Raw genomic sequence first — 16,693 nt, forward strand, 5'->3', positions numbered from 1 at the left:
CGAGGGCTGGAGAATATTGATGGAGACACAGGACCATAGAATAATGATGGAGACACATGGGGTCTGGAGAATAATGATGGAGACACAAGGGGGGCTGGAGAATATTGATAGAGACACACGGGGGCTGGAGAATAATGATGGAGACACACAGGGGGGCTGGAGAAAAATGATAGAGACACAGGGGGGCTGGAGAATAATGATGGAGACACAAGGGGGCTGGAGAATAATGATAGAGACATACAGGGGCTGGAGAATAATGATAGAGACACAGGGGGGCTGGAGAATAATGATGGAGACACAAGGGGGGCTGGAGAATAATGATAGAGACATACAGGGGCTGGAGAATAATGATGGAGACACACAGGGGGGCTGGAGAATAATGATGGAAACAGACGGGGGCTGGAGAATAATGGTTGATAAACACAGGGAGACGGAGAGTAATGTTGGGAGACACACGGGAGCTGGAGAATAATGATGGTGACACAGGGGACTGGAGAATAATGATGGAGAAACACAGGGAGCTGGAGAGTAATGTTGGGAGACACACGGGGGCTGGAGAATAATGATGGAGACACAGGGGAGCTGGAGAATAATGATGGAGACACACAGGGGGGCTGGAGAATAATGATGGAGACACAGGGGGGCTGGAGAATAATGATGGAGACACAAGGGGGTCTGGAGAATAATGATGGAGGCACACGGGGCTGGAGAAAATTGATGGAGACACAGGACCGTAGAATAATGATGGAGACACACGGGGGTCTGGAGAATAATGATAGAGACATAGGGAACTGGAGAATAATGATGGAGGCACATGGGACTGGAGAATATTGATGGAGACACATGACTGGAGAATAATGATGGAGACACAAGGGGGCTGGAGAATAATGAGAATAATGATTGAGACACACGGGGGCTGGAGAATAATGATATAGACACACAGGGCTGGAGAATAATGATGGAGAAACACGGGGGGCTGGAGAATATTGATGGAGACACACAGGGGCTGGAAAATTATGATGGAGACACAAGGGTGTCTGGAGAATAATGATGGTGTCACAGGGGGGGGCGGAGAATAATGATGGAGACACAAGGGGGGCTATAGAATAATGATAGAGACACACGGGGGCTGGAGAAAATTGATGGAGACACAAGACCGTAGAATAATGATGAAGACACAGGGGGGCTGGAGAATAATGATGGAGACACAAGGGGGGCTGGAGAATAATGATAATGACACACGGGGCTGGAGAATAATGATAGAGACACACAGGGGGTTGGAGAATAATGATGGAAACACACGGGGGTTGGGAAATAATGATGGATAAACACAGGGAGCTGGAGAGTAATGTTGGGAGACACACGGGGGCTGGAGAATAATGATGGAAAACAGGGGACTGGAGAATAATGATGGAGAAACACAGGTAGCTGGAGAGTAATGTTGGGAGACACACGGGGGCTGGAGAATAATGATGGAGACACATAGGGGAGCTGAAGAATAATGATGGAGACACACAGGGGGGCTGGAGAATAATGATGATGACACAGGGGGGCTGGAGAATGTTGATGGAGACACAGGACCGTAGAATAATGATAGAGACACACGGGGGCTAGAGAATATTGATGGAGACACAGGACTGGAGAATAATGATGGAGACACAAGGGGGTCTGGAGAATAATGATGGAGACGATGGGGGCTGTAGAATAATGAGAATAATGATGGAGACACACGGGGGCTGGAGAATAATGAGAATAATGATGGAGACACACGGGGGCTGGAGAATAATGATAGAGACACACGGGGGCTGGAGAATAATGATGGAGACACACGGGGGCTGGAGAATAATGATGGAGATACACGGGGGCTGAAGAATAATGATGGGGACACACAGGGACAGAAGAATAATGATAGAGACACACGGGGGCTGAAGAATAATGATGGCGACACACAGGGACTGGAGAATAATAATAGAGACACAGGGGGCTGGAGAATAATGATGGAGACACAAGGGGGGCTGGAGAATAATGATAGAGACATACAGGGGGGCTGGAGAATAATGATTGATATACACAGGGAGCTGGAGAGTAATGTTGGGAGACACACGGGGGCTGGAGAATAATGAAGGAGACACACAGGGGAGCTGGAGAATAATGATAGAGACACACAGGGGGGCTGGAGAATAATGATGGAGACACAGGGGGGCTGGAGAATAATGATGGAGACACAAGGGGGGGCTGGAGAATAATGATAGAGATGCACGGGGCTGGAGAATATTGATGGAGACACAGGACTGGATAAAAATGATGGAGACACAAGGGGGTCTGGAGAATAATGATGGAGACATAGGGAGCTGGAGAATAATGATGGAGAAACACGGGGGGCTGGAGAATATTGATGGAGACACACAGGGGCTGGAAAATAATGATGGAGACACAAGGGTGTCTGGAGAATAATGATGGTGTCACAGAGGGGCCGGAGAATAATGATGGAGACACAAGGGGGGCTGGAGAATAATGATAGAGACACACAGGGGCTGGAGTATAATGATGGAGACACACAGGGGCTGGAGAATAATGATGGAGACACACAGGAGCTGAAGAATAATGATGGAGACACACAGGGGGGGTGGAAAATAATGATAAAGACACAGGGGGGCTGGAGAATAACGATGGAGACACAAGGGGGGCTGGAGAATAATGATAGAGACACACGGGGCTGGAGAATAATGATGGAGACACACAGGGGGGCTGGAGAATAATGATGGAGACACATGGGAGTTGGAGAATAATGATGGATAAACACAGGGAGCTGGAGAGTAATGTTGGGAGACACACGGGGGCTGGAGAATAATGATGGCGACACAGGGGACTGAAGAATAATGATAGAGAAACACAGTGAGATGGAGAGTAATGTTGGGAGACACACAGGGGCTGGAGAATAGTGATGGAGACACATAGGGGAGCTGGAGAATAATGATGGAGACACACAGGGGGGCTGGAGAATAATGATGGAGACACAGGGGGGCTGGAGAATAATGATGGAGACACAAGGGGGGCTGGAGAATAATGATAGAGACACACGGGGGCTGGAGAATATTGATGGAGACACAGGACCGTAGAATAATGATGGAGACACACGGGGTCTGGAGAATAATGATGGAGACATAGGGAACTGGAGCATAATGATGGAGACACATGGGGCTGGAGAATTCTGATGTAGACCCAGGACTGGAGAATAATGATGGAGACACAAGGGGGTCTGGAGAATAATGATGGAGACACACGGGGCTGGAGAATAATGAGAATACTGATGGAGACATACGGGGGCTGGAGAATAATGAGAATAATAATAGAGACACACGGGGCTGGAGAATAATGATGGAGACACACGGGGGCTGGAGCCTAATGATGGAGACGCACAGGGACTAGAGGATAATGATGGAGACACACAGGGACAGAAGAATAATGATAGAGACACACGGGGGCTGAAGAATAATGATGGCGACACACAGGGACTGGAGAATAATGATAGAGACACACGGGGGCTGGAGAATAATGATGGAGACACAGGGGGCTGGAGAATAATGATGGAGACACAAGGGGGGCTGGAGAATAATGATAGAGACACACGGGGCTGGAGAATAATGATGGAGAAACACGGGGGGCTGGAGAATATTGATGGAGACACACAGGGGCTGGAAAATAATGATGGAGACACAAGGGTGTCTGGAGAATAATGATGGTGTCACAGGGGGGGCCGGAGAATAATGATGGAGACACAAGGGGGGCTGGAGAATAATGATAGAGACACACAGGGGCTGGAGAATAATGATGGAGACACACAGGGAGCTGGAGAGTAATGTTGGGAGAGACACGGGGGCTGGAGAATAATGATGGTGACACACAGGGGGGCTGGAGAATAATGATGGAGACACAGGGGGGCTGGAGAATAATGATGGAGACACAAGGGGGGCTATAGAATAATGATAGAGACACACGGGGGCTGGAGAAAATTGATGGAGACACAAGACCGTAGAATAATGATGAAGACACAGGGGGGCTGGAGAATAATGATGGAGACACACGGGGCTGGAGAATAATGATGGAGAAACACGGGGGGCTGGAGAATATTGATGGAGACACACAGGGGCTGGAAAATAATGATGGAGACACAAGGGTGTCTGGAGAATAATGATGGTGTCACAGGGGGGGCCGGAGAATAATGATGGAGACACAAGGGGGGCTGGAGAATAATGATAGAGACACACAGGGGCTGGAGAATAATGATGGAGACACACAGGGAGCTGGAGAGTAATGTTGGGAGAGACACGGGGGCTGGAGAATAATGATGGTGACACACAGGGGGGCTGGAGAATAATGATGGAGACACAGGGGGGCTGGAGAATAATGATGGAGACACAAGGGGGCTATAGAATAATGATAGAGACACACGGGGGCTGGAGAAAATTGATGGAGACACAAGACCGTAGAATAATGATGAAGACACAGGGGGGCTGGAGAATAATGATGGAGACACAAGGGGGGCTGGAGAATAATGATAATGACACACGGGGCTGGAGAATAATGATAGAGACACACAGGGGGGCTGGAGAATAATGATTGAAACACACGGGGGTTGGGGAATAATGATGGATAAACACAGGGAGCTGGAGAGTAATGTTGGGAGACACACGGGGGCTGGAGAATAATGATGGAAAACAGGGGACTGGAGAATAATGATGGAGAAGCACAGGTAGCTGGAGAGTAATGTTGGGAGACACACGGGGGCTGGAGAATAATGATGGAGACACATAGGGGAGCTGGAGAATAATGATGGAGACACACAGGGGGGCTGGAGAATAATGATGGAGACACAGGGGGGCTGGAGAATGTTGATGGAGACACAGGACCGTAGAATAATGATAGAGACACACGGGGGCTAGAGAATATTGATGGAGACACAGGACTGGAGAATAATGATGGAGACACAAGGGGGTCTGGAGAATAATGATGGAGACGACGGGGGCTGTAGAATAATGAGAATAATGATGGAGACACACGGGGGCTGGAGAATAATGAGAATAATGATGGAGACACACGGGGGCTGGAGAATAATGATAGAGACACACGGGGCTGGAGAATAATGATGGAGATACAAGGGGGCTGAAGAATAATGATGGAGACACACAGGGACAGAAGAATAATGATAGAGACACACGGGGGCTGAAGAATAATGATGGCGACACACAGGGACTGGAGAATAATAATAGAGACACAGGGGGCTGGAGAATAATGATGGAGACACAAGGGGGGCTGGAGAATAATGATAGAGACATACAGGGGGGCTGGAGAATAATGATTGATATACACAGGGAGCTGGAGAGTAATGTTGGGAGACACACGGGGGCTGGAGAATAATGAAGGAGACACACAGGGGAGATGGAGAATAATGATAGAGACACACAGGTGGGCTGGAGAATAATGATAGAGATGCACGGGGCTGGAGAATATTGATGGAGACACAGGACTGGAGAAAAATGATGGAGACACAAGGGGGTCTGGAGAATAATGATGGAGACATAGGGAGCTGGAGAATAATGATGGAGAAACACGGGGGCTGGAGAATATTGATGGAGACACACAGGGGCTGGAAAATAATGATGGAGACACAAGGTTGTCTGGAGAATAATGATGGTGTCACAGAGGGGCCGGAGAATAATGATGGAGACACAAGGGGGGCTGGAGAATAATGATAGAGACATACAGGGGCTGGAGTATAATGATGGAGACACACAGGGGCTGGAGAATAATGATGGAGACACACAGGAGCTGAAGAATAATGATGGAGACACACAGGGGGGCTGGAAAATAATGATACAGACACAGGGGGGCTGGAGAATAACGATGGAGACACAAGGGGGGCTGGAGAATAATGATGGAGACACACAGGGGGGCTGGAGAATAATGATGGAGACACATGGGAGTTGGAGAATAATGATGGATAAACACAGGGAGCTGGAGAGTAATGTTGGGAGACACACGGGGGCTGGAGAATAATGATGGCGACACAGGAGACTGAAGAATAATGATGGAGAAACACAGTGAGATGGAGAGTAATGTTGGGAGACACACAGGGGCTGGAGAATAGTGATGGAGACACATAGGGGAGCTGGAGAATAATGATGGAGACACACAGGGGGGCTGGAGAATAATGATGGAGACACAGGGGGGCTGGAGAATAATTTTGGAGACACAAGGGGGGCTGGAGAATAATGATAGAGACACACGGGGGCTGGAGAATATTGATGGAGACACAGGACCGTAGAATAATGATGGAGACACACGGGGTCTGGAGAATAATGATGGAGGCATAGGGAACTGGAGCATAATGATGGAGACACATGGGGCTGGAGAATAATGATGGAGACACAAGGGGGGCTGGAGAATAATGATAGAGACATACAGGGGGGCTGGAGAATAATGATTGATATACACAGGGAGCTGGAGAGTAATGTTGGGAGACACACGGGGCTGGAGAATAATGAAGGAGACACACAGGGGAGCTGGAGAATAATGATAGAGACACACAGGTGGGCTGGAGAATAATGATAGAGATGCACGGGGCTGGAGAATATTGATGGAGACACAGGACTGGAGAAAAATGATGGAGACACAAGGGGGTCTGGAGAATAATGATGGAGACATAGGGAGCTGGAGAATAATGATGGAGAAACACGGGGGCTGGAGAATATTGATGGAGACACACAGGGGCTGGAAAATAATGATGGTGACACAAGGTTGTCTGGAGAATAATGATGGTGTCACAGAGGGGCCGGAGAATAATGATGGAGACACAAGGGGGGCTGGAGAATAATGATAGAGACATACAGGGGCTGGAGTATAATGATGGAGACACACAGGGGCTGGAGAATAATGATGGAGACACACAGGAGCTGAAGAATAATGATGGAGACACACAGGGGGGCTGGAAAATAATGATACAGACACAGGGGGGCTGGAGAATAACGATGGAGACACAAGGGGGGCTGGAGAATAATGATGGAGACACACAGGGGGGCTGGAGAATAATGATGGAGACACATGGGAGTTGGAGAATAATGATGGATAAACACAGGGAGCTGGAGAGTAATGTTGGGAGACACACGGGGGCTGGAGAATAATGATGGCAACACAGGGGACTGAAGAATAATGATGGAGAAACACAGTGAGATGGAGAGTAATGTTGGGAGACACACAGGGGCTGGAGAATAGTGATGGAGACACATAGGGGAGCTGGAGAATAATGATGGAGACACACAGGGGGGCTGGAGAATAATGATGGAGACACAGGGGGGCTGGAGAATAATTTTGGAGACACAAGGGGGGCTGGAGAATAATGATAGAGACACATGGGGGCTGGAGAATATTGATGGAGACACAGGACCGTAGAATAATGATGGAGACACACGGGGTCTGGAGAATAATGATGGAGACATAGGGAACTGGAGCATAATGATGGAGACACATGGGGCTGGAGAATACTGATGTAGACACAGGACTGGAGAATAATGATGGAGACACAAGGGGGTCTGGAGAATAATGATGGAGACACACGGGGCTGGAGAATAATGAGAATACTGATGGAGACATACGGGGGCTGGAGAATAATGAGAATAATAATAGAGACACACGGGGCTGGAGAATAATGATGGAGACACACGGGGGCTGGAGCCTAATGATGGAGACGCACAGGGACTAGAGGATAATGATGGAGACACACAGGGACAGAAGAATAATGATAGAGACACACGGGGCCTGAAGAATAATGATGGCGACACACAGGGACTGGAGAATAATGATAGAGACACACGGGGGCTGGAGAATAATGATGGAGACACAGGGGGCTGGAGAATAATGATGAAGACACAAGGGGGGCTGGAGAATAATGATAGAGACACACGGGGCTGGAGCATAATGATGGAGACACACAGGGAGGCTGGAGAATAATGATGGAGACACACGGGGCTGGAGAATAATGATTGATAAACACAGGGAGCTGGAGAGTAATGTTGGGAGAGACACGGAGGCTGGAGAATAATGATGGTGACACACAGGGGGGCTGGAGAATAATGATGGAGACACAGGGGGGCTGGAGAATAATGATGGAGACACAAGGGGGGCTATAGAATAATGATAGAGACACACGGGGGCTGGAGAAAAATGATGGAGACACAGGACCGTAGAATAATGATGAAGACACAGGGGGGCTGGAGAATAATGATGGAGACACAAGGGGGGCTGGAGAATAATGATAATGACACACGGGCTGGAGAATAATGATAGAGACACACAGGGGGGCTGGAGAATAATGATGGAAACACACGGGGGTTGGGGAATAATGATGGATAAACACAGGGAGCTGGAGAGTAATGTTGGGAGACACACGGGGGCTGGAGAATAATGATGGAGAAACACAGGTAGCTGGAGAGTAATGTTGGGAGACACACGGGGGCTGGAGAATAATGATGGAGACAAATAGGGGAGCTGGAGAATAATGATGGAGACACACAGGGGGGCTGGAGAATAATGATGGAGACACAGGGGGGCTGGAGAATGTTGATGGAGACACAGGACCGTAGAATAATGATGGAGACACACGGGGGCTAGAGAATATTGATGGAGACACAGGACTGGAGAATAATGATGGAGACACAAGGGGGTCTGGAGAATAATGATGGAGACGACGGGGGCTGTAGAATAATGAGAATAATGATGGAGACACACGGGGGCTGGAGAATAATGAGAATAATGATGGAGACACACGGGGGCTGGAGAATAATGATAGAGACACACGGGGGCTGGAGAATAATGATGGAGATACACGGGGGCTGGAGACTAATGATGGAGACGCACAAGGACTAGAGAATAATGATGGAGACACACAGGGACAGAAGAATAATGATAGAGACACACGGGGGCTGAAGAATAATGATGGCGACACACAGGGACTGGAGAATAATAATAGAGACACAGGGGGCTGGAGAATAATGATGGAGACACAAGGGGGGCTGGAGAATAATGATAGAGACATACAGGGGGGCTGGAGAATAATTATTGATATACACAGGGAGCTGGAGAGTAATATTGGGAGACACACGGGGGCTGGAGAATAATGAAGGAGACACACAGGGGAGCTGGAGAATAATGATAGAGACACACAGGGGGTCTGGAGAATAATGATGGAGACACAGGGGGGCTGGAGAATAATGATGGAGACACAAGGGGGGCTGGAGAATAATGATAGAGACGCACGGGGCTGGAGAATATTGATGGAGACACAGGACTGGAGAAAAATGATGGAGACACAAGGGAGTCTGGAGAATAATGATGGAGACATAGGGAGCTGGAGAATAATGATGGAGACACATGGGGCTGGAGAATATTGATGGAGACACAGGACTGGAGAATAATGATGGAGACACAAGGGGGTCTGGAGAATAATGATGGAGACACACGGGGCTGGAGAATAATGAGAAGAATGATGGAGACACACGGGGGCTGGAGAATAATGATAGAGAAACACGGGGGCTGGAGAATAATGATGGAGACACACGGGGCTAGAGAATAATGAGAAGAATGATGGAGACACACGGGGGCTGGAGAATAATGATAGAGAAACACGGGGGCTGGAGAATAATGATGGAGACACACGGGGCTAGAGAATAATGATGGAGACACACGGGGCTGGAGACTAATGATTGAGAGACACAGGGACTAGAGAATAATGATGGAGACACAAGGGGGGCTGGAGAATAATGATAGAGACGCACAGGGACTAGAGGATAATGATGGAGACACACAGGGACAGAAGAATAATGATAGAGACACACGGGGGCTGAAGAATAATGATGGCGACACACAGGGACTGGAGAATAATGATAGAGACACACGGGGGCTGGAGAATAATGATGGAGACACAGGGGGCTGGAGAATCATGATGGAGACACAAGGGGGGCTGGAGAATAATGATAGAGACACACGGGGGCTGGAGAATAATGATGGAGACACACAGGGAGGCTGGAGAATAATGATAGAGACACAGGGGGGCTGGAGAATAATGATGGAGACACACGGGGCTGGAGAATAATGATTGATAAACACAGGGAGCTGGAGAGTAATGTTGGGAGAGACACTGGGGCTGGAGAATAATGATGGAGACACACAGGGGGGCTGGAGAATAATGATGGAGACACAGGGGGGCTGAATAATAATGATGGAGACACAAGGGGGGCTATAGAATAATGATAGAGACACACAGGGGCTGGAGAAAATTGATGGAGACACAGGACCGTAGAATAATGATGAAGACACAGGGGGGCTGGAGAATAATGATGGAGACACAAGGGGGGCTGGAGAATAATGATAGAGACACACGGGGGCTGGAGAATAATGATAGAGACACACAGGGGGGCTGGAGAATAATGATGGAAACACACGGGGTTGGGGAATAATGATGGATAAACACAGGGAGCTGGAGAGTAATGTTGGGAGACACACGGGGCTGGAGAATAATGACGGAGACACATGGGGCTGGAGAATATTGATGGAGACACAGGACTGGAGAATAATGATGGAGACACAAGGGGGTCTGGAGACTAATGATGGAGACTACGGGGGCTGGAGAATAATGATGGAGACACACGGGGCTGGAGAATAATGAGAATAATGATGGAGACACACGGGGGCTGGAGAATAATGATGGAGATACACGGGGCTGGAGACTAATGATAGAGACACACAGGGACAGAAGAATAATGATAGAGACACACGGGGGCTGAAGAATAATGATGGCGACACACAGGGACTGGAGAATAATGATAGAGACACAGGGGGCTGGAGAATAATGATGGAGACACAAGGAGGGCTGGAGAATAATGATAGAGACATACAGGGGGGCTGGAGAATAATGATTGATATACACAGGGAGCTGGAGAGTAATGTTGGGAGACACACGGGGCTGGAGAATAATGATGGAGACACACAGGGGAGCTGGAGAATAATGATGGAGACACACAGGGGGGCTGGAGAATAATGATGGAGACACAGGGGGGCTGGAGAATAAGGATGGAGACACAAGGGTGGGCTGGAGAATAATGATAGAGACGCACAGGGCTGGAGAATATTGATGGAGACACAGGACTCGAGAAAAATGATGGAGACACAAGGGGGTCTGGAGAATAATGATGAAGACATAGGGAGCTGGAAAATTATGATGGAGACACATGGGGCTGGAGAATATTGATGGAGACACAGGACTGGAGAATAATGATGGAGACACAAGGGGTCTGGAGAATAATGATGGAGACACACAGGGCTGGAGACTAATGAGAAGAATGATGGAGACACACGGGGGCTGGAGAATAATGATAGAGACACACGGGGGCTGGAGAATAATGATGGAGACACACGGGGCTGGAGAATAATGATGGAGACACATGGGGCTGGAGACTAATGATTGAGACACACAGGGACTAGAGAATAATGATGGAGACACAAGGGGGGCTAGAGAATAATGATAGAGACGCACAGGGACTAGAGGATAATGATGGAGACACACAGGCACAGAAGAATAATGATAGAGACACACGGGGGCTAAAGAATAATGACGGCGACACACAGGGACTGGAGAATAATGATAGAGACACACGGGGCTGGAAAATAATGATGGAGACACAGGGGGCTGGAGAATAATGATGGAGACACAAGGGGGGCTGGAGAATAATGATAGAGACACACGGGGGCTGGAGAATAATGATGGAGACACACAGGGAGGCTGGAGAACAATGATAGAGACACAGGGGGGCTGGAGAATAATGATGGAGACACACGGGGCTGGAGAATAATGATTGATAAACACAGGGAGCTGGAGAGTAATGTTGGGAGAGACACGGGGGCTGGAGAATAATGATGGAGACACACAGGGGGGCTGGAGAATAATGATGGAGACACAGGGGGGCTGGAGAATAATGATGGAGACACAAGGGGGGCTATAGAATAATGATAGAGACACATGGGGCTGGAGAAAATTGATGGAGACACAGGACTGTAGAATAATGATGAAGACACAGGGGGGGCTGGAGAATAATGATAGAGACACACGGGGGCTGGAGAATAATGATAGAGACACACAGGGGGGCTGGACAATAATGATGGAAACACACGGGAGTTGGGGAATAATGATGGATAAACAAAGGGAGCTGGAGAGTAATGTTGGGAGACACACGGGGCTGGAGAATAATGATGGAAAACAGGGGACTGGAGAATAATGATGGAGAAACACAGGTAGCTGGAGAGTAATCTTGGGAGACACACGGGGCTGGAGAATAATGATGGAGACACAATGGGGGCTGGAGAATAATGATAGAGACGGGGAACAACCTTTACAACGCAACTTTTACAACGTACTACCTTTACAACGCATTTTTTACAACGCATAACCCATTACAACGCATGACATTACAACGCATACCATTACAACGCATTTTTAAAAACTACCTTTACAACGCATTCCATTACAACGCATACTACCATTACAACGCATACCATTACAACGCATAATATTACACTACACTATCCAACACTTACCCTACTGTTGCACCCCCTGGAGTTAGAATAGTAATTTTTACCCCTATACTATCCAACACTTACCCTACTGATGCACCCCCTGAAGTTAGAATAGTAATTTTTACCCCTATACTATCCAACACTTACCCTACTGATGCACCCCCTGGAGTTAGAATAGTAATTTTTACCCCTATACTATCCAACACTTACCCCACTGATGCACCCCCTGGAGTTAGAATAGTAATTTTTACCCCTATACTATCCAACACTTACCCTACTGATGCACCCCCTGGAGTTAGAATAGTAATTTTTACCCCTATACTATCCAACACTTACCCTACTGATGCACCCCCTGGAGTTAGAATAGTAATTTTTACCCCTATACTATCCAACACTTACCCTACTGATGCACCCCCTGGAGTTAGAATAGTAATTTTTACCCCTATACTATCCAACACTTACCCTACTGATGCACCCCCTGGAGTTAGAATAGTAATTTTTACCCCTATACTATCCAACACTTACCCTACTGATGCACCCCCTGGAGTTAGAATAGTAATTTTTACCCCTATACTATCCAACACTTACCCTACTGTTGCACCCCCTGGAGTTAGAATAGTAATTTTTACCCCTATAGTATCCAACACTTACCCTACTGTTGCACCCCCTGGAGTTAGAATAGTAATTTTTACCCCTACACTATCCAACACTTACCCTACTATTGCACCCCCTGGAGTTAGAATAGTAATTTTTACCCCTATACTATCCAACACTTACCCTACTGATGCACCCCCTGGAGTTAGAATAGTAATTTTTACCCCTATACTATCCAACACTTAACCTACTATTGCACCCCCTGGAGTTAGATTAGTAATTTTTACCCCTATACTATCTAATACTTACCTTAAATGTAATTTAATATTATGCGTTGTAATGGTATGCGTTGTAAAGGTAGTATGCGTTGTAATGGTAATGCGTTGTAAAGGTATTTTTTTAAAATGCGTTGTAGTGTCCTGCGTTGTAATGTCATGCGTTGTAATGGATTATGCGTTGTAAAAAATGCGTTGTAAGTGCATGCGTTGTAAAAGTGTGCGTTGTAACGTCATACATCCGATAGAGACACACGGGGGCTGGAGAATAATGATGGAGACACACAGGGGGGCTGGAGAAAAATGATAGAGACACAGAGGGGGCTGGAGAATAATGATAGAGACATACAGGGGCTAGAGAATAATGATGGAGACACACAGGGGGCTGGAGAATAATGATGCAGACACACGGGGGCTGGAGAATAATGATGGAGAAACACAGGGAGCTGGAGAGTAATGTTGGGAGACACACGGGGGCTGGAGAATAATGATGGAGACACACAGGGGAGCTGGAGAATAATGATGGAGACACACAGGGGGGGCTGGAGAATAATGATGGAGACACAGGGGGGCTGGAGAATAATGATGGAGACACAAGGGGGTCTGGAGAATAATGATGGAGACACACGGGGGTCTGGAGAAAATTGATGGAGACATTGGGAACTGGAGAATAATGATGGAGGCACATGGGGCTGGAGAATATTGATGGAGACACAGGACTGGAGAATAATGATTGAGACACAAGGGGGTCTGGATAATAATGATGGAGACACACGGGGGCTGGAGAATAATGAGAATAATGATGGAGACACACGGGGGCTGGAGAATAATGATATAGACACACGGGGCTGGAGAATAATGATGGAGACACACGGGGGCTGGAGAATAATGATGGAGAAACACGGGGGCTGGAGAATATTGATGGAGACACACAGGGGCTGGAGAATATTGATGGAGACACAGGACTGGAGAATAATGATGGAGACACAAGGGGGTCTGGAGAATAATGATGGAGACACACGGGGGCTGGAGAATAATAAGAATAAGGATGGAGACACACGGGGGCTGGAGAATAATGATAGAGACACACGGGGTCTGGAGACTAATGATAGAGACACACGGGTCTGGAGAATAAGGATGGAGACACAGGACCGTAGAATAATGATGAAGACACAGGGGGGCTGGAGAATAATGATGGAGACACAAGGGGGGCTGGAGAATAATGATAGAGACACACGGGGGCTGGAGAATAATGATAGAGACACACAGGGGGGCTGGAGAATAATGATGGAAACACACGGGGTTGGGGAATAATGATGGATAAACACATGGAGCTGGAGAGTAATGTTGGGAGACACACGGGGCTGGAGAATAATGATGGAGACACATGGGGCTGGAGAATATTGATGGAGACACAGGACTGGAGAATAATGATGGAGACACAAGGGGGTCTGGAGACTAATGATAGAGACTACGGGGGCTGGAGAATAATGATGGAGACACACGGGGCTGGAGAATAATGAGAATAATGATGGAGACACACGGGGGCTGGAGAATAATGATGGAGATACACGGGGCTGGAGACTAATGATAGAGACACACAGGGACAGAAGAATAATGATAGAGACACACGGGGGCTGAAGAATAATGATGGCGACACACAGGGACTGGAGAATAATGATAGAGACACAGGGGGCTGGAGAATAATGATGGAGACACAAGGAGGGCTGGAGAATAATGATAGAGACATACAGGGGGGCTGGAGAATAATGATTGATATACACAGGGAGCTGGAGAGTAATGTTGGGAGACACACGGGGCTGGAGAATAATGATGGAGACACACAGGGGAGCTGGAGAATAATGATGGAGACACACAGGGGGGCTGGAGAATAATGATGGAGACACAGGGGGGCTGGAGAATAAGGATGGAGACACAAGGGTGGGCTGGAGAATAATGATAGAGACGCACAGGGCTGGAGAATATTGATGGAGACACAGGACTCGAGAAAAATGATGGAGACACAAGGGGGTCTGGAGAATAATGATGAAGACATAGGGAGCTGGAAAATTATGATGGAGACACATGGGGCTGGAGAATATTGATGGAGACACAGGACTGGAGAATAATGATGGAGACACAAGGGGTCTGGAGAATAATGATGGAGACACACAGGGCTGGAGACTAATGAGAAGAATGATGGAGACACACGGGGGCTGGAGAATAATGATAGAGACACACGGGGGCTGGAGAATAATGATGGAGACACACGGGGCTGGAGAATAATGATGGAGACACATGGGGCTGGAGACTAATGATTGAGACACACAGGGACTAGAGAATAATGATGGAGACACAAGGGGGGCTAGAGAATAATGATAGAGACGCACAGGGACTAGAGGATAATGATGGAGACACACAGGCACAGAAGAATAATGATAGAGACACACGGGGGCTAAAGAATAATGACGGCGACACACAGGGACTGGAGAATAATGATAGAGACACACGGGGGCTGGAGAATAATGATGGAGACACAGGGGGCTGGAGAATAATGATGGAGACACAAGGGGGGCTGGAGAATAATGATAGAGACACACGGGGGCTGGAGAATAATGATGGAGACACACAGGGAGGCTGGAGAACAATGATAGAGACACAGGGGGGCTGGAGAATAATGATGGAGACACACGGGGCTGGAGAATAATGATTGATAAACACAGGGAGCTGGAGAGTAATGTTGGGAGAGACACGGGGGCTGGAGAATAATGATGGAGACACACAGGGGGGCTGGAGAATAATGATGGAGACACAGGGGGGCTGGAGAATAATGATGGAGACACAAGGGGGGCTATAGAATAATGATAGAGACACATGGGGCTGGAGAAAATTGATGGAGACACAGGACTGTAGAATAATGATGAAGACACAGGGGGGGCTGGAGAATAATGATAGAGACACACGGGGGCTGGAGAATAATGATAGAGACACACAGGGGGGCTGGACAATAATGATGGAAACACACGGGAGTTGGGGAATAATGATGGATAAACAAAGGGAGCTGGAGAGTAATGTTGGGAGACACACGGGGCTGGAGAATAATGATGGAAAACAGGGGACTGGAGAATAATGATGGAGAAACACAGGTAGCTGGAGAGTAATCTTGGGAGACACACGGGGCTGGAGAATAATGATGGAGA

Source organism: Triturus cristatus, chromosome 12 (genome assembly GCF_964204655.1).
Source record: "Triturus cristatus chromosome 12, aTriCri1.1, whole genome shotgun sequence".
NCBI classification, from domain to species: Eukaryota; Metazoa; Chordata; class Amphibia; order Caudata; family Salamandridae; genus Triturus; species Triturus cristatus.